General features: G+C 44.4%; 1 protein-coding gene across 8 annotated transcripts in view; it reads right to left on the reverse strand.

Moving 5' to 3' along the window:
* Positions 1 to 20,762, reverse strand: part of GRB2 (growth factor receptor bound protein 2) — a 103,776-nt gene that overhangs the window by 14,088 nt on the left and 68,926 nt on the right. For 4 of the 8 annotated variants that reach the window (XM_056550294.1, XM_056550298.1, XM_056550291.1 and 1 more), the window contains one exon: positions 20,137 to 20,205. The exons of the other annotated variants lie outside the window; for them this stretch is intronic. The gene's annotated coding sequence lies outside the window, so the exon portion shown is untranslated. The remainder of the gene's footprint in view (positions 1 to 20,136; positions 20,206 to 20,762) is intronic. 8 annotated transcript variants of the gene reach the window in all.

Here is a 20,762-nt window from a genome sequence, read left to right on the forward strand (position 1 = left end):
GTAATTACTCACCGGTAATTCTATTTCCTCGTAGTCACGACAGCACCACCAGAGAGATGGACTCCTCCTCCAGGAACAGGAAACCCAGAGAATAAAAAGGATGCACTTCCCTCTCTTCCTCAGTGGATTACAAGACTCAAGAAGCATCCTACTTAATGGTTAGAACACAAGACTATACACATAACAAATGTATAAACAATCATATATATTTTCCTTTTTTTTTTTGCAACACCTCAGTGAACACACCACATGTGAAAAGATATAAGAAAAAAGGGTGGGAATAGTAGGTGGTGCTGTCGTAACTACGAGGAAATAGAATTACCGGTGAGTAATTACCGGCTTTCCACCCAGTCACGACAGCAACACCAGAGAGAATACCAGAGAAGAACTAGGGAGGGACCACCGCCTGAAGAACTTTGCGCCCAAAAGCCAAGGAGGATAGGTCATCAACCCTGAGTCAATAGTGCCGAAAAAAAGTATGTGGGGACGACCAAGTAGCCGCCCTACAGATCTGAGCAATAGACGCACCTCTTTTCTCTGCCCATGAAGAGGCGACTGCCCTAGTAGAGTGAGCTCTCAGGTTGGATGGAAGAGACATACCTGCCGAGGAATAGGCTGCAACAATGGCCTGCCTAACCCACCTAGCAATAGTATCTGCTCTAACACTATTTCCCCTATTGGGACCTGAAAACTGGACAAACAGCTTATCTGATCTTCTAAAGCTTTCGGTCCTTTCCAAATACTGTATAACACATCTGCAGACATCAAGTGTGTGAAAAACTTTCCCCTTCTGAAGATGGATTTGCACAGAAGGATGCAAGGACAACTTCCTGAGATAAATGAAAATTCGAAACAACTTTAGGTAAAAAGGCAGGGTCAGGTCTTAAAATAATCCTATCATCTAATATCTGGATATAGGGTTCTCTAATGGATAGGGCCGCTAACTCCCCTACTCTCCTAGCAGACATGACAGCTAAAAGAAAATCAGTTTTTTTAACCAAAACCTTCAGGGGTATAGAAGATAAAGGTTCAAAGGGACTCCTACAAAGAGAATTAAGAACCAGAGTAAGATCCCAGGGGGAAACAGCGGGTGAACTGATATGTTGCATCCTGGTAACAGACTTAAAGAATCTCACTACCCAGGGATGATTAGCAATCTTTTGACCAAATAAAGCTCCCAGAGCAGCTACTTGTACTTTAAAGGTGGCAGCCCTTAATCCTTTCTCAAGACCGTTCTGTAAAAAATCAAGAATAGAGGCATAATTCGGCCTATCTAAATTAAATTCAGTAGAGCCTGAGAAAGACAAAAAAATTTCTTCCATATCCTAAAATAATTTTTTGTAGTGACAGGTTTTCTACTGTATTGTAAAGTGGAAATAACAGCACCAGACAGACTCTTGGACTTTAGGATCATCCTCTCAAGAGCCAGGCCGTCAAATGGAGATTGCGGACATTTGGATGAAGGACCGGGCCTTGACTGAGAAGGTCCTGAATTTCCGGAAGAATCCAAAGATTTGTTAGAGACCTAGTCCTTAGACAGGAAAACCATGCCCTCCGTGGCCAGAATGGGGCTATTAATATGACTGCCGCCCTGTCCTCTTTGATCTTCCTTATGACTCTGGGGATTAAAGCCAGAGGAGGAAAGGCGTAGGCCAAGTCCCAACCCCAAGTCTGAGAAAGAGCGTCCACTGCTAGGGGTCTGTCTGCTAGACTTAGGGAAAGAAAGTCTCTGACCTGTTTGTTGCACCTGGTAGCGAAAAGATCCACTTGAGGGGTTCCCCAGAGAGCTGTGATCTTGCGGAAAATTTTTGGATTTAAGCGCCACTCCCCTTGCAAGATTGAATGACAGCTTAAAAAGTCTGCCCTGAAATTTAGATCCCCTTTGATATGAACTGCAGATATTGAGGGACATTATTCAATGTTTGCTTATGTATTCTTTTTTTTAGTAATTTTTTCCTTACTTTCTTTTTGCTTATGTGTGACTTATTTATCAACAGGTTTCAGCCTGTTGATAATTTTCTTTCACGTAAGCAATATTTCCTTTTTTACTTCGGTAGTAGCTTTTTCTGCTCCATGTTTGAGCTGGAGTAAATTTAGTCAATTTTTAACCCTGTTGCGACTTTTTTTTTTTGCGCAGATGCGACTGTCGCAGTTAATAAATACCTGACTACCCGTAGTCCATTTTAAAATGATTACTACGTAGTTAATTTTTGGAAAACTTGCTTTTCTCGCTTTCCAGTCAAAATGTTGCACGAAAAATCGCGTAGTCGCAGTTGCGACAATTTTGCGACAATTATAGTAAAGAAAACCTGACTAAACCCGTTGATAAATGTCCATAATTGTCTTTAGATGGGATTCTGCAAAGGATAGGACCTGAAAAGACAAATTCATGAGGGAAGTACTCCTCGTAGTTCCCTGTCTATTCATGACAGACACAGTGGTGGTATTATGTGAGAAGATTTTAACATTGGTGCCCTTAATAGTCCCCTTGGCTGACTCAAGCGCCCTATACACCGCAAACAGTTCTTTGAAATTAGAGGATTTGGTCAAAACCTCCTCTTCCCAGATACCATGCAAGTTTAAGTCATTTAAATCGGCCCCCCAACCCCAAGAACTGGCATCAGTAGTGAGGACAACATGGTCTTGCTAAACCCAATCTACCCCTTTAGAAAGGTTATCTCTAACTAACCACCAATCCAAAGAGGCCAGCACTTGAGGGGGCAATACAATGCGTCTATCCAGATCCTGTTGAGAACCATCCCAAGCCCCAAGAGCTCTAACTGTAATGCTCGAGCATGGAAGTGGGCCCAGGGAACTGCTGGAATGGACGCTGTAAACAAACCTAAAACTGACATACCTTTCCTAATTGATATGCAGGGGGAACTAATAATCTCTCTAACTGAAGACATAATCTTTTCTATTTTGGCTGGAGGGAGAAAATATTTTTGTACCAAGGAGTCAAACAAAAGACCAAAAAAATAAATAAACAAAAAAAATAAAATAAACTTTCTTCTGAGAAGGAACAAGGGACGATTTTTCCCCATTAATTAGCCAACCCAGCTTATGAAGGATATCAATACTACGGGACAAAAAAGCTTTTACTTTGACTTCTGATTCAGCTACCAACAGAAAGTCATCCAGGTAGGGAATAAAAATTCCGTCTCACTCCCGAATATGGGCTGCCATTTCAGAAATAACCTTTATAAAAACCCTAGGGGCCACAGCTATACCAAAAGGCAGAGCACAAAACTGTAAATGAAGCAATGGAGAATTAGCAGAAAACGCAATCCTTAAATACTTTTGATAATCAGTATGAATAGGGACATGGAGATAAGCATCTTTTAAATCTAAAGACGACATAAAACAATCCTTAAACAAAAGGTTAACTGTGGATTTTATTGTCTCCATTTTGAAACGATTATAAATTAAATAACGATTCAGCGGTTTCAGATTAATAATCACCCTGAACGTACCATTTGGTTTTCCCACAAGGAAAAGGGTGGAATAAAACCCAGAACCTTGTTCCTGTGGGGGAACCGGAATCAAAACACCTTTATCAATAAGGGATAAAACCACTCCCTGCAATGAAGATTGACCTGAGGGACCTGTAGGGGGTTTAGTGACCAGAAACCAAGTAGGTGGTAAACTAATAAAATCTAGATGGAGACCGTCACGAATAGTCTGGATTAACCAAGAGCTGTTGGAAATTTTCTGCCACCTACTCGAAGATCCCGTCATAGGGATTCAGGTTTTTTGGAAGAGGTAGTAGGATTAAACATAAATCCACTCCCCTTCTGTGAAAACTTCCACTTGTTGGAGGAGTCTCTATTTTTATTCCGATTACCTTTTTTGCCTTTAAAGCGAAAAGGCCTATTCTGTCTAGGAGGCTGGGAAGATGGGAATCCCTTTTTCCTATCACCCGCTTTATCTAAGACATCCGAGAGGACCGAACCAAACAAAAATTCTCCCTCACAGGGAATGGCACATAACTTACTTTTTGAACCACTTTTCCCTGACCAATTTTTAATCCAGAGGGCTCTTCTGGCAGAGTTAGTGAGTGCTGTCGGTCTGGCGGACAACCTAACAGAATCTGATGATGAATCCGCCAGAAAAGCAGAGGCCTTCTTAATTGTAGCTAATAAAGAAAGAGTCTGCTCCTTGGGCACATCATTCTGGACACATGAGCATAACTGGTCGACCCACATAACCAAAGATCTTGCAACAGTGGTACCAGCAACTGAAGGCTTTAGAGTGGCTCCTGCAGTCTCCCAAGCCCTTTTAAGAAAAAGGTCTGCTTTTCTGTCCATAGGGTCTTTTAAAGGAACCGTAATCTTCAAACAGTAAAGACCCCTTCCTGGAGACCTTAGATATAGCAACATCAATTTTAGGAGGGCGCTCCCTATACTTAGAGTCTGCCTCCGAAAAGGGGTATTTCCTTTTAATTGCCCTGGGAATAAAGGTTCTCTTATCCGGGGACTCCCATTCCTTTTTTATCAGCTGAGAAATGGTCATATGAACCGGAAAGACTCTGCGCTTTCTTTCTTCTAGGCCCTCGAACATGATCTCCTGAATGGACCTCTGCTCTTTAACTTCCTCAAGCCCCATGGTGGACCTCAGCGCCTTAATTGCTCGGAATCTTCCGAAAGAGAGGCTTTCCCGATAAGTCATCCTCCAATGAACGGGAATATATAACTATGACTACCTTCATAGTATAAAACCATGCTGCATGGATTCCTAGGTAAAGAATGCGCAGGCGAAATCTGTACTACAGATTAGTCGTGCGCACGGGGACGAGGAAGCGGAGGGAGAAGGGAGGAGGTCGGCGGTGCCGGTAACCGCTGCTGGGGGCACCAAGGAAAAACTCCCCACCAGGGAGCTAATGGAGGTCCAGAATACTCCCCAAACTAAGGGAGAAAGCTTCCTCTGGACCCCCCACCGTCACAGCATCCACACCAGAGGCATGGACTATCTCCAGGCTTCCTACAGGAACAGGAAACCACTGAGGAAGAGAGGGAAGTGCATCCTTTTTATTCTCTGGGTTTCCAGTTCCTGGAGGAGGAGTCCATCTCTCTGGTGGTGCTGTCGTGACGGGGTGGAAATAGACCTAAAAGGGCCTTTTTTGTTGGGCTAATGTAGTTGACCCTCGTACTCGGTCGCTTCCCTCCTTTGCTCAATTAGCTGCTCGCTGGGACCTCCTGGCCTCTGAAGAAGCTCATTACACACTTCATTGCTATCTCTCCTCTGGGCAAGCCTCATTGACCGTCTCTTTACCTACAGGTTTTGAGAGGTTGTGCACCCGCTACAAAAGGGTCTCCTTTCTAATTTATACTCCTTTCTATTGTCTCCCCAGGATGGCCTTCCTCCCTCACATAGGTACATGAGTCATTGGGAGGAGGCCCTTGGCTCTCCCATCACTCTCCCCCAATGGCAATTCATATGGGAACGGGCTTCTAAGTCTTCCATTTGTACAGCTTAAAAGACCCCATACCCCAGCCTTACTCAACAGATTGAATCCCAATATCCCTCCGCAATGCTGTCGTTGTGGTGTGGGCTTGGGTACTGTCTTCCATATATTTTGGTCTTGCCCCCTGATAGTCCCTTTTTGTGCCCTTGTAAGGGGGTTGGTTCATAAGGTTCTAGACGCTATGGTTCCCTCTGACACTTTAGTCTGTTACACCTGTCCACCAGGGTCTTGACGAAAATTCAGTTTAAGCTCTTTATGCATATAGTATTGGCGGCCAAGACCCTTATTGCAAAGTGCTGGAAGCGATCCCTTCACACAATAACATCCCGAAGTTTTTCTCTATATGGGACCCTTGGGACAGATTCATGGATACAATGCCCCCGTGAATTCCCTTCTCTTTTCCCTTAATCTATTCTTCTATTTCTCACTCCTTTCTTCTTGTACTCGCCCTCCTTGTTGTTTGTCTATGTATGTTGTTAGGCCCTTGTCTTTCCCTTCCTCCACCCCACCCCCCTTCCGTTCCCTCCCCTTCCTCACCATCCTTTGTTTTAGAGTATTGCATATTGCCATGTTGATTTATTGTGTCATTATCTTTCTGCCTATACTCGTTGTCCTTAGGGATTGCTATCCCTCAGTTGCTATTGAATTTTGCTTTTCCTTGTTCTTGTGAAACCTTAATAAAAACTTACAGTTTGATTAAAAAAAAAAAAAAAAAAAAAAAAAGAGACCTAAAAGATGCTTACCTGACTATTCCAATTCATCCTTCATCTCAAGCCTTCCTTCAATTTCTATGGCACGGTCAAAAATGGCAATTCACATGTCTCCCATTTGGCCTCTCATCAGCCCCTTGGTAAAACCAGTAGTGGCCTCTCTCAGGAGTCGTAGGGTCCGATTCATAATTTACCTCGACGACATCCTTCTTATGGCCCAATCAAGAGAGTTTCTTTTAATCCACATAGATTGGACTTTATCTCTCCTGACTCACTTGGGCTTCCTCATCAACTTCAAGAAATCAATTCTGATTCAGTCTCAAGAACTGGAATTTCTGGGCTTCACGATCAATACTCAATTGACCACTTTGAGCTTTCCTCCCAGGAAATTGAAAACCATTTGGAACGAGATCCGTCAAATTCTCTGCAAAGATCTAATATCTTTACGGACAATAGCTCGAGTTGTGGGTCTACTTTCAGCTTCTATTCAGGCCATCTTTCCCGCTCCTCTACACTACAGAGCCCGCCAACATTTGAAGATTCTCCATCTCAGGGAGGGTCTCTGTTATTCCGACAAAACTCCCCTTTCTTCAGAAGCCAAAGAAGAACTTCTTTGGTGGGTCGACCACATAGAATTCTGGAATGAGAAAGCAATCTTTCATCAGAATCCAGACATTTTTATAGAATCAGATGAGAGCCTTTCCGGATGGGGAGCTCATTGCCATTCCCTTTCCACCCGAGGGAAATGGTCTCCATCAGAGTCTCACCTTCACATAAATGGTCTAGAATTACTAGTAGGATTCTTTGCTTTAAAGAGTTTTGCAAAAAATTCCTCCCACTGTTGTATTCTCCTTCGCATGGACAACATTTCCGCTGTCCAATACATCAATCATTTGGGAGATACGAATTCGAAAATTCTTTCAGACTTTATCAAAGACTCTTGGCATTTCTGTCTAGACAGGAATATTGTCCTGAAGGCGGAATACCTTCCAGGAATTTCCAATACCATAGCAGACTGGTACTCCCGTTACCTAACAGATTCCAGCAATTGGAAACTTCCTCTTCCAACCTTCCAATCGATCAACCAACTATGGGGTCCTCTACATTTAGATCTCTTTGCTTCTCTTCTCAACTCCCTCTCTTTTTCAGCTGGCATCCTGATCCAGAGGCTTTGGGCGTTGATGGTTTCCTTCCATTCTGGCCTCAGAAAATTCTATACGCTTTCCCACCTTTCAACCTCATCCCTATAGTTCTCTTTCGGACATGAATTCAGAAATCTACCATGGTTCTCATAACCTCACTATGGCCAACTCAACCTTGGTTTCCTCAAATCTTACATATCCTTCTATTCCGAATCTCCTTCTAGATCCTCAAGGGAATTATCATCCTCTAATTCTATCCAACCAACTACCTCATCAAGAATTGACCATCAATTTTCTAAATCAACCCAAGACATCCTTTCAGATGCCTGGGCCCCGGGTACCAAATCAGCTTACCGATCGTCCTGGGGACTTTGGTTTCATTGGTGCGATCAACGGGATTCGGATCCCTTACGAGCACCTATATCCCACATCTTAAACTTCCTCTCAGCCTCTTTTGATGCTGGTAAAGCCTATAGGACTATTAATCTCTATCGTTCCGCTATTTCCTCAAAACACTTTCCTATAGATTCCATTCCTGTCGGTAAACATCCTTTAGTTTGCCAATTATTTTAAGATATTAGGTTCCGTAGACCTCCTTTACCAAAATATACTTCCACCTGGGGCGTGAATATTATTTTAGATATTTTTATCTCTTGGGATGATAATGATTTATTATCCTTAAAACTCCTCTTTTACCACTCTTCTATGTCTTATTTCAGTCAAACGGATTTCAAATGTCAGATCTCTTGACATTTCTCAGACAATTTACTCCACAAGGAGTTGTTTTTTTCCGTTTATCGTAGTACCAAAACAAACCTTCACTCTGTTTTCTATCCTTCCTTCCCGCACCACGAAGTTCAGGGCCGGGACTGAAGTCCCGCGATTCGTGCGCAGGCCTTGTGTTGCCGTGTGGAGCAATCTAGTTTAGATTTTGAAAATTAAAGCATTGAGGTTAACCCGTTGCAGTTACAGATGGTTAAGAAGGAGACTTTTGTAATATTTGGCTCAGTGTGCAAATACGACCCCCCCATCCCCATGTTAGAATTGGCGGATCCCCTGAGGTTGTTGCCCCTCCCTGACAGCATGGTGGAGCAGGAGCTATCAGCTGTGCCACTCCACCACTCCCTCACCTTTCTCACGCTGCTCCATTCTTGCAGTGTGAGTGAGAGCCGCGGGGATGCCAACCCCGGCAGGCCGGTGCGATGACATCACATCATCGCGCCAGCGCCCGAAGATCAGGTTCCCGCAGCTCTCACTCACACTGCAAGAATGGAGCAGCGTGAGAAAGGTGACCACTGCTCGGGCGCTGTATGGACAGGCAAATTATAAGTGAGGGGCTCATGTCAGGGGGCAATTATATGTGAGGAACACAGGACATGGGGAATTATATGTGGGGGTCACAGGACAGCCTCCCCCTGTCATGTGCCCATATAATGCACCCCTGACATGTGCCCCAGACTTATAATTCCCCCCCACATATAATGCCCCATGTCCTGTGCCCCTCACATATAATGCCCCCCAGGACAGGGGGCATTTATGTTTATTTACCAATAAAAAAAAAAGATTTACAAGAAAAGCTAAACGTTAACAATAAACATGTTCATTTAACAGCTGATTTGTGTAGAAATTTTTTTTTTTCCCAAAAATTTTTAATGCACGGAATATCGGTATAAACTATCGGCTATCAGCCTAAAAGTTCACAGGTTATCTGTATCGGCTCTAAAAAAAAAAATCAATATCAGTCGTACCCTAATGGACATCACACTAGGTTGCATGCTAGTCTATATGTTTATATACACTTTACATGTAAAAAAAAAAATTCTCTAATACTGACAATATCTATTTGCTGCCGAGTTCATAGTTTATAGCATAATATTCGCGTTTTTATTAAAATCAAAATTTTCGGTCACCTAGGATAGAAAAATTCCCAATTAACAGCAGTTATTTTTAACATTGAAGTCTATGGCTGACGGATGAGCCTTTATGTCATCCGTTTGCACCTGGTTTATAATATCCGTTATTACTTACTCAGAAGAGGTGATATCAGCAGACTCCTGCAGTGCTGAGGGACTAGTACTACTCCAATCATGGAACAAACTTGTTTCCATGATGGGAGTAGTAATTCCCTGGCTGCGGGAGTCTGCAGACAGCTGGGGAGGCTACATTAGTATTTGTACTACTACCACCCCCATCATGGAAGACTCTGTTCCATGATGGGGGTTGTAGTACAGAGGATGTCTCAGCTGGAGATTTAAAAATGAACATGGTGAGTAGCAGGTGGCCATATCTATATTAAAAGCGCTGTTTGGGGGGGGGGGGGGGTAGATCTATTGCGCTGCAGGGGGGGCCAGACATATAGCCTATATATCTAGCCCCCGCCAGCGCATTCCTAAATATACCCCCTGCCGGCGCAGGGGTGTATATATTTATAAATGCGCCGGCGGGGGGTATATATTTATAAATGCGCCGGCGCACGGGGGCGTTATATATTTATAAATGCGCCGACAGGGGGGGTATATATTTATAAATGTGCCGGCGGGTGGGGGTTGGTCATATATTTATAAATGCGTCGGCGGGGGGGGAGGGGGTATATATTTATAAATGCGTCAGTGGGGGGGGGTATATATTTATAAATGCGCCGACGGGGGGGTATATATTTATAAATGCGCCGGTGGGGGTCATTTCTAATGCGCTGCGGGGGGCATATTATCAATGCGCTGGGAGGCTAGATATATAGGCTATATGTCTGCCCCCCCTGCAGCGCTATATATCTTGCCCCCCCCCACAGCACTTTTAATATAGATATGGCCCCCCTGCTACTCACAATTTTCATTTTTAAATGTCTGCCCCCCCAGTGTTTCTTTATACATATACCCCTTGCCGCCATATGAACGAAAAGCATTTCTATTAGCAGCGCAAAGTGTCAACAGCCGGCTGCTGGCACTATGCGCTGCTAATAGAAATTCATGCGCCGGCGGGGGGTATATATTTATAAATGCGCCGGTAGGAGGGGTATATAATGATAATATGCCCCCTGCAGCGCATTAGAAATGCGCTGGGGGGCTATATATATAGGCTATATGGCTGCCCCCCCCCCCTGCAGCACTATACATCTTGCCATCTCCCCCCCCCCCCCCCCCCCCACAGCGCATTTAATATAATGTTCATTTTTAAATCTCCCGCTGAGAGCCCTGAATGGCTCCTCAGTACCGGCCATTCAGGGCTCCCCGTGGGGGATTAAAAAATGAAAGTTAAAACATACTAATACAGGGCTCTAATGGATAGGGGGACTAATGATTATGAATATATGTCCGTTTTGGTGAATGATAAAAATGCTGCCTTGTATATAATTGGGTTCCTGCCTGCCCCAATATGCTGGTAAAATACCCGAAATACAAATGAAATACCCTGCGGTTCGACTTAGTAGGTATGCTTGTAATGTACGGAATGCTTGTAGCGTACTTCGTACTGCTTAATAGTAAGTGCACTGGATAGCGTGATTGTAGTATACTGGAAACAATTAGTAGAGCGACAGGTCATGCATTTATTTGCTTTAGAGATCTGCGCAATAATTACCACTATTAGTCGTGATGTGGAACCTGTATCTGTAGAGATGTGGATGTATTCTTATGTCCTTATGCTGGCGTTACGTACAGGCTGATCCGGGAAGGTAATCGTGTAGTTCCTAGCATGTAGGGTAAAGCGGGAGACAACCCCGGCCGGTGGTGTCTCTACCGCTCCCGGTCACCTCGCTACACGAGTATAGGAAAAGAAGAAAAAAAAAAAAGAAAAAAACCTTGCCGTGTGTGACGTCACTAAGGAGCTGCAACGCATTTCGGAGGTAATCACGGCCCCTTTCGTCTGGGAAAGGGACTAAGTCGAACAGCAGGGTAAGAAAATAAATTGTAACCTCTTCCTTAAACATCCCCGAAGGTTGCCACGAGTAACTACCTGTATGCATTCCATCTAGACACACCTCTGTGAACACGGATCTCAACACTGCTGGCCCGACAGAGATATATTCAGTCACGCATCACTATAGGTGCGTATACACCCTGATTACTAGCCATATAACCTGTCTATCTATTCACACTGAAGTGTTATATATATTTTTCTCATGTGCAGGAGTTCTGATCATCATCGGACTTCCTGAAGGGTATCTACAGACATCAGGTTTTTCCTTGTGCAATATTTGGATTATTGTGCAATATCCTGCTTCTCTTCTTTTAGTATAATCACATCATTTTATTTTATACTATTTATGCAATAAATATTCATATATTTTAATTCACCTATTTTGCGCCAGTATATATTTTATTTCGTTAAAACATACTATACATCGCAGGGTTGTGGAGCTTGCCGCCAACTCCCCTGCTTGATAACTTCGGATTGCATCGGGTCTCAGAAGTGAAACCCAGTGCGATCAATCACTCAGCCCCTGTACTACAATCCCCATCATGGAACAGACTGTTCCATGATAGGGGTAGTAGTACAAACACTAATGTAGCCTCCCCAGCTGTCTGCAGACTCCCGCAGCCGGGGAATTACTACCCCCATGATGGAAACAAGGATGTTCCATGGTGGGAGTAGTAGTAATCCCTCAGCACTGCAGGAGTCTGCTGATGTCACCTCTTCTGAGCATGCTCAGAAATAATAATGGATATTATGACACAAAGGCTCATCCGTCAGCCATAGACTTCAACGTTAAAAATAACGGCCGTTAATTTACCTGTTTCTTGTGACGGATGGGATTGTTTAACGGACGTTTAACATGGCTTTTCTGACGGATGTTTGTAACGGATGAATTTTTATAGTGACCAGCTAAGCCTTAGGTCCGGACTAAGCTGCTGCTCCTCCCAAATTGTCTCCTGTCTCCTCCCCCTGCCATTTTATGTATTTGGATCCCCACTCAGCCTACTCTGGAGGATCCATCCATCTGCCGCTGCCGGGCCCGATATGGTAGGTAAGAATGAGTTCAATGTTAAAACACACACGCACTGTGCTGCGGCCCCGGCCAGGTCGGTGATCCTCCCAGGGCCTCTGTCTGCAGTCTGCTCTGCTATACACATGTCTTCTACAGACCTTAGGGTGCAATGCTCTGCAGTCTGCACATACCCCCATGTGTATAGCAGTGTGTGTACATTCCTATACAGGTGGGGAAGGTATGTGCAGAGCATTGCACCCTAGTCTGTACTACAGACAAGGGTGCAATGCTCTGCACATACCGCCACCTGTATAGGAATGTACATACACACACACTGCTATACACATTGGGAACTCCCTATGTATAACCGCTATAGCAAAAAGTAAAATAAATGTAAAAAATTAGCCCCTTCCCATTAACCCCTTGCCTAATAAAAGCTTGAATCCCCCCCCCCCCGCCTTTACCATTTTTTAAACTAAAATAATGTTAAAAAAAAAAAAGTATGTGGTATCACTTGAGCTACTGTCTAAATGTCTGAACTATTAAAAAATAAATGTTAAATTGCACGGTCGATGGAGTACATGTAAAAAAAATAATAAATACGGTACTAAAATCCCAAATTGTGCATTTTTTGTCACTTCATATGCCATAACAAAAAAAAAAATATATATATAAAATTCAAAATAAAAAAGCAATCAAAAAGTCTCATTTAAACGAAGATGGTACCAATAAAAACTACAGACCGCATAAAAATTTGCCCTCATACATCCACATATACGAAAAAAAAATACAAAAAAAGTTATAGGGGTCAGAAGAGGACCATTTTAAGCATACCAATTTTGGTGCATGTAGTTATAATTTTTTTAGTAAAAAAATTAGTAGTAAAATAAAATAAAACCTATATAAAATGCACACACTGCTATACATGGGGAGTATGTGCAGAGCATTGCACCTTAGAGCTACATTCCTATGTTAGCGGGAGGGATTGGACAAACATTTTAGTGGGAGGGGGTGGGAGTGAAGCAAACACCCTGCTGGAGGGGCAGGATTGGTGAAGAAAAAAATAAAAATAAAAAAAATAAACCATCGGGAGCGGGTGGAAGCGGGATTAAAAAAAACAGTCCTGCGCAAGGCTCTAGTCTGGGGTATAGTATAAGCTGTACAAGAGCCTATAATAATATACTGTACCCAGACTGAACCCATTTAACACCCTATAATATACAGCTTATACTCCAGACTGCAACATGTAGCACCCTATAATATAAAGCAACTACAGTAAAGCGAACTTACAGTAAATTTGATTAGTCACGAACTTCTCGGCTCGGTAGTTGATGACTTTTCCTGCATAAATTAGTTCAGCTTTCAGGTGCTCCGGGGGGCTGGAAAAGGTGGATACAGTCCTAGGAGACTCTTTCCTAGGAATGTATCCACCTTTTCCAGCCCACCGGAGCACCTGAAGGCTGAACTAATTTACGCAGGATAAGACATCAACTGCCGAGCCGAGAAGTTTGTGACGAATCAAATTTACTGTAAGTTCGCTCATCTCTAAAAGCAACCCTTCAGCTATAAATGTTATTTCATAAGGTGCAATAGCAGGCTTCCCATGCAACTTTAAATAAATAAAAATTAGCTAACTAATCGACTTTGAAAGTAATTAGTTGCAGTCCTCTACACCCCCAATTGATAGTTGCACAGGTTACCAGATAATGAATGTTATTTACTTTGTCAGTGGTTTTAACCCCTTAAAGGGGTACTCCGCCCCCAGACATCTTATCCCCTATCCAAAGGTTAGGGGATAAGATGTCAGATCGCCGGGGTCCCGCTGCTGGGGACCCCGGGGATCGCTGCTGCAGCACCCCGCTATCATTACTGCTCAGAGCGAGATCGCTCTGCACGTAATGATGGTCAGTACAGCGGCCGGAGCATCGTTACGTCACAGCTCCGCCCCTCGTGACGTCACGGCCCGCCCCTGTCAATACAAGTCTATGGGAAGGGGGCGTGGCGGTCATCACGCCCCCTGCCATAGACTTGCATTAAGGGGACGGGCCGTGATGTCACGCTTCTCCGGCCCCTGTATCGCCCGTCATTACGCACAGAGCGAACTCGCTCTGTGCAGTAATGATGGCGGGGTGCCGCACCAGCGATCCCCGGGGTCCCCAGCAGCGAGACCGCGGCGATCTAACACCTTATCCCCTATCCTTTGGATAGGGGATAAGATGTCAGGGGCGGAGTACCCCTTTAAGGACAAACTTAAGGAGGTTCACTCGCTCTGGCCCTAGTCCAGAGGGCTAGAGCTGGTGGACGGAAGACAGGACCAGTGGCGGGACTCACCGGCAGTGGTGGTAGGATTCAGGCAGCAGCAGGCGGTGAGGCCTGTGTGCCTTCTGCTTTTGCATAAGTGCAACTCCCAGCATGCACAGCCAAAAAGCATGCTGGGAGTTGTAGTTATGCAGCAGCTGGAGGCACACAACTTAAACTCCTAGCATGCCCTTTGGCTGTCTGTTCATGCTGGGAGTTGTAGTTATGAGAGTGCTAGTGGCACTTTTTTCCCCCACTAGCTCTTGCATAACTACAAATCCCAGCATGCACGGACAGCCAGAGGGAATGCTGGGAGTTGTAGTTACGCAACAGCTAATGGAACTTTTTTCCCCTCTAGCCCTTGCAGAACTACAACTCCCAGCATGCACAGACATCTAAAGGGCGTGCTGGGAGTTTTAGTTGTGTGCCTCCAGCTGTTGCATAGCTTAAACTCCCAGATTGCTCTTAGGCTGTCAGGGCATGCTGGGAGTTGTAGTTAAGCCCACGGGCATTTTACAGTAAGTTTCCCGCTCAGAATTTGAGTTGCGGAGAATCCGCCGTGGCTCAAACATGTAGTGGGAAACTCACTGTAAACCAGACTGTGTGTATGTGAGGCCTAAAAGCACCAAACAGTAAAACACTAAATATATACACACACACACCTTTACACAGTCTCCCCCCATAAATATTAAAAACAGCTTGTACAGCTCTGTTTCCTAACTGGAGCCTCCAGCTGTTTCAAAACAAAAACTCCAGACAACCATTGACAGTCCACGCATGCTGGGAGTTGTAGTTTTGCAACAGCTAGAAGCACCCGGATTGGGAAACACTGCCGTAGGGTATGTAAATCCATACTCTAGGCCTCAAACGCACATGGAGATATCTCATATCTCTTATTTTTCATTTTCATGGCCCACTGTTTCAAAATTGTGTCAAATACCTGTGGAGTGTAAATGCTCACTGCACCCCTTATTACATTCCTTGAGGGGTGTAGTTTCTAAACTATTGTAACAGGAGTGGGATGTCCATTGTCCTGGCACCATGGGGGCTTTGTAAGTGCCCCCAAAAACTATTACGGCTAAATTCTCTCTTCAAAAGCCAAATGGCGCTTCTTCCCTTCTGAGCCTTGTAGTGTGCCCATTTTAACAAATGTTTGTCAAACACCTGTGGGGTGTTAAGCCTCACTGTACCCATGTTACGTTTCTTGAGGGGTGTAGTTTCACAAATTGTGTGCCATGTGTTTTTTTCCCCCGCTGTTCTGTTTCCTAAATGTGACATGACCCCCCCCAAAAATCATTTCAGCAAAATTCTCTCTCCAAAAGCCCAATGTCGCTCCTTCCCTTTTGAGCCCTCTAGTGCACATGCAGAGTGTTTTACATCCACATATGAGGTATTTTCATACTTGGGTGGAATTGGGTTAAAAAATAGGGGCGTTTTTCTCTTTTTACCCCTTGTACAAATGAACAAAATGGGGCTACAAGAACATGTTAGTTTAAAAAAATTAAGATTTTTCGTTTTCTCCTCCACTTTACTGCTATTCCTGTGAAACACCTAAAGGGTTAAACGTTCTCAATGTCATTTTGAAAACTTTGAGGGGTACAGTTTCTATAATTGGGTCATTTAAGGGGGCTTTCTTACAGAAAGGCCCCTCAAATCCACTTCCAACATAACTGGTCCCTAAACAGGGCTCTGTGCCGTGACGACAAGCTGGGCTCTGTGCCGTGACGACAAGCTGGGCTCTGTGCCGTGACGACAAGCTGGGCTCTGTGCCGTGACGACAAGCTGGGCTCTGTGCCGTGACGACAAGCTGGGCTCTGTGCCGTGACGACAAGCTGGGCTCTGTGATACGCTCCCGACTCACACATCAGGATGATTGACAAGTAAGGAGCCTGCACAAGAGAGCCCTGCTTGTCCTGCCCACACTTCCTGTAATTGGACTCTTCATAGAGACACACAGGCAACATCTGCAGGGACTGCATTTTTTCACCCAAAAATGTACAATGTATATTACAAATATAAATATAATGGTATTATCTACATTATATCAAAAGTTTTTGTTAATGACAGGTAAACTTTAACCCCTTAACGTCCTCCACCGGCTCGCGCGATATGCCGCGGTGACCCCGCGTCATATCGGGTCGGTCCCGGCGGCGATCAACGGCCGGGACCCGCGGCTAATACAGGACATCACCGATCAGGGTGATGCCTTGTATTAACCCTTCAGACACGGCGATCAAAGCTGACCGCCGCGTCTGAAGCGAAAGTGAAAGTATCCCGGCTGCTCAGTCGGGCTGTTCGGTGAAATCGCAGTGTCCCAAACAGCTTACAGGACACCGGGAGGGACCTTACCTGCCTCCTCTGTGTCTGATCGGCAAATGACTGCTCTGTGCCCGAGATCCAGGCCGGAGCAGTCAAGGGCCGATAACACTGATCACAGGTGTGTTAATACACGCCAGTGATCTGGCTAAAAGATCAGTGTGTGCAGTGTTATAGGTCCCTATGGGAGAAAGTCCTTTACTCCTTTTTTTTCTGATGCTATTTACTAATCTGTCGCCCAATTTCCCTTTCTTTCTGTAGCACAAAATGTATTCTGTGCGACAGAAAAAAGTCTCTGCAAATTCTGACTACATTAGTGCTTGTACTACTACCCCCATCATGGAACAGGGTCTGTTCCATGTTGGGGGTAGTAGTAGAGGGTCTGAGGGATTGATCGCACCGGGTCTCACTTCTGAGACCCGATCAGATCAGATGTTATTAAGCAGGGGAGCGGGCGGCATGTTCCGATCCCCTGCAATGTACAGTAAACTTTCATTTTTAAATTACCCACCAGGAGCCCTGAATGGCCGGGACGGAGGGCTCCTGGCAGCGTTTTAATATAGAAGCGCTGTGGTGGGCAAAGATGTATAGAATCGCTGCGCTATATCAAACCTAGTGCCCGCTGTGCGTGAATAAATGTACTGCCCCCAGCGCTATTTTATATCTATACTTACCCCCGCTGCGTGTATGTATATATATATATATATATATATATATATATATATATATATATATATATATATATATACACACACACACACACACACACATACACACATATATATACATACTGCCCCCCCCAGCTGCGCATATTAATATTCATATTTTCTCCCTCCCCTGGCTGCCAATTAATGAAAACTATTAGCAGCGGAGCGGAAGGCTGCTCACGCTGCTAAGAGTTTGTCATTCATAGCGGGCAGCAGCTGCATATCATGCTGTGGGGGTCAGATATATGGATATATGTCTGACCCTCACATCATACATATACAAATGCTGGCTCACCGCTATGAATGACAAGTAAAGCAGTGCTGGGAGGCTCGCGCTCCTGCTCCTAATAGCTTACTTGTCATTCATACTGGTGAGCCGGCATTTGTATATGTATGATGTGAGAGTCAGACATATATCCATATGTCTGATCCCCACAGCATGATATGCAGCTGCTGCCCGCTATGAATGACAAACTCTTAGCAGCGTGAGCGGGCAGCAGCCTTCCGCTCCGCCGCTAATAGAGTTTTCATTCATTGGCAGCCAGGGAGGGAGAAAATATGAATATTAATATGCGCAGCTGGGGGGGGTCAGTATATATATATATATATATATATATAAATATGCGCAGCTGGGGTCAGTATATGCGCAGCGGGGGTCAGTGTAAATATATAATAGCGCCGGGGGGGGGGGGGGGGGGGGGGCAGTACACTTATTCAAGCACAGCGGGCACTAAGTTTGATATAGCGCAGCAGGGGGAAAGATATATAGAAACGCTGGAGGGGCCAGATATATATCCCCCCCCCAGCGATTCTATACATCTTTGCCCACCCATGCTTCTATATTAAAACCCTGCCAGGAGCTCCTCGGTCCCGGCCATTCAGGGCTCCTGGTGGACTGGTTAATAACATGCTTAATAACATCTGATCGGGTCTAGGAAGTGAGACCCGGTGCGATCAATCCCTCAGCCCCTCTACTACTACCCCCAACATGGAACAGACCCTGCAGGATTCACTCCGTTTTGAGGAATTTACCGACAGCTCTGAGCTGCCTGTTTTCTGTGAAGCAAAACTCACAGGTTTTCCTGTGAGTTTTCTTCACACTCTGAGTGTTTTTTTTTTTTTTTTTGTCTGGAACACGCCCCTTTTGTTTTTTTTCACTATGAGTGATTTTGATTTTGTCGGGTTGTGCGCCAGATTCTGGAGCGAATTCTGGCGCAAAAACCGACAAAAAGTGTCGGGATCCTGTTAGTAAATGAGGGCCAATGTGTCTAGAGGTACTTAGTACTGGAAAAAAAAAAAGAAATGGCAGGATGCAAATATATCTTTTGAACTTCTTATAAGCAATTCCACTGAATTGATTCAATCCCCTTGATCTGAAATAGCTGATAACAGAAATAATTAATTATTCATCTACATGAGAAATAGTGATAAGGCTCTGTTCTATAACCCAACATATTCCCAGAAATCATGCACATGAAGAGAATATATTTTACATGATATATATTTTTTATGGGTGGAAAGCTGAGTAGAGTACAACACTATGCAAATTCTGTCTGCTGCAAAAAATTTTACTGAATGGCAGTATCCATGTCCAACCGATGCTGCATTTAAAAGGGATACAAGGATGGTGAAGCAGCATTAGGGTGCGTTCACACATGCGTATTTTGAAAGGGACGGGTTCTCCGCTGGCTGTTCGCAGCAGATTTTTGGCAGCTCTGCTGTTGAAAATCTGCCGCAGACCCTATTGGCGTTAATGGGGTATGCGGCTGATTTTATGCAGCAGTGATTCCGCTGCCAAAAATTTGCCACGGAGAACCCGCCGCCCCTTGAACATCAAAATCTGCAACAAATCTTTAGGCATATCCACCACATGTGAACATAATCAGATTTGGCCCAGATTTCCCCAGCAAACAGGACAGAAGATACTTCAGTCACACCCCGTCCCATTGACATGAATGGCGGGGGTGTGACATTAAGAACACGGCTGCCCGAAGCCGGCGTTCTGAACATAAGATTGCAGGGGGTTCCAGCAGCCGGACCCCCGCGATCAGACATTTTATCCCCTATTCTTTGGATAAGGATATTTTCATTTTTGCACTTCTAAAAATCATAATGCTTTATATTTTTTACCTACAGACCTTTATGAGGGCCTGTTAGTGGCGCCACCAACTTTACTTTGTGATAAATCATTTTACCAAAAAACCTACGGTAAAACAAAAAAAAATTATTTGTGGGGCAAAATTGAGGGGAAAAAAGCCATTTTGTTACTTCTGAGGGCTTCTGTTTCTATTCAGTTTCTATATTTTTGTTTACATTTTTTTATGTACAAAATGGGAAAAGAGAGAGGTGTTCAAACTATTATTAGGGGAGAGGCTTTTTCAGATTTATTAACTTCAATTTTTAAATCAACCCCTTAAGGACAATGGACATAGGGTTGGGCGGTATGACCAAATATGTGCATCACAGTATTTTAGTAACTTATGGCGGTTCCACGGTATATAACAGTATTCACCCCCCCCCCCAAAATTAATTATCAGCCCAGTGCTGCGCTGTCCCCATCGAGGTAAATACTCACATATCACCCGCAAGCGCTGCCCTCCTTGTCCTCCTGTTTGTTGCGGGCCGCTGTATCCCTATGCTTGAGCTGCAAAAGGTAAACAAAATAAACTTTAACGCACGTTCCTACGTCGGCCTTAAAGGGGTTATCCAGGAAAAAAAAAAATTTTTATATATCAACTGGCTCCAGAAAGTTAAACAGATTTGTAAATTACTTCTATTAAAAAATCTTAATCCTTTCAGTACTTATGAGCTTCTGAAGTTGAGGTTGTTCTTTTCTGTCTAAGTGCTCTCTGATGACACGTGTCTCGGGAACCGCCCAGTTTAGAAGAGGTTTGCCATGGGGATTTTCTTCTAAACTGGGCGGTTCCCGAGACACTTGTCATCAGAGAGCACTTAGACAGAAAAGAACAACTCCACTTCATAAAGTTTTTTCCTGGATAACCCCTTTAAGCTCTTCCTGGGGATGGGAAGGTCAGAGAGCAGTCAGCCTATCACCGGCCGCAGCGATGTTCCGCCTCGGCCAGCGATAGGTTGAGCCCACTGTCATGTAAGAAGCCGGCTTCTTACATGACAGTGTGCTCGACCCATCACCCGCCGAGGCAGAACACCACTGCGGCCGGCGATAGGCTCACGGCTCTCCGA

The sequence above is a fragment of the Hyla sarda genome, chromosome 13 (assembly GCF_029499605.1).
Source record: "Hyla sarda isolate aHylSar1 chromosome 13, aHylSar1.hap1, whole genome shotgun sequence".
Classification (NCBI taxonomy): Eukaryota; Metazoa; Chordata; class Amphibia; order Anura; family Hylidae; genus Hyla; species Hyla sarda.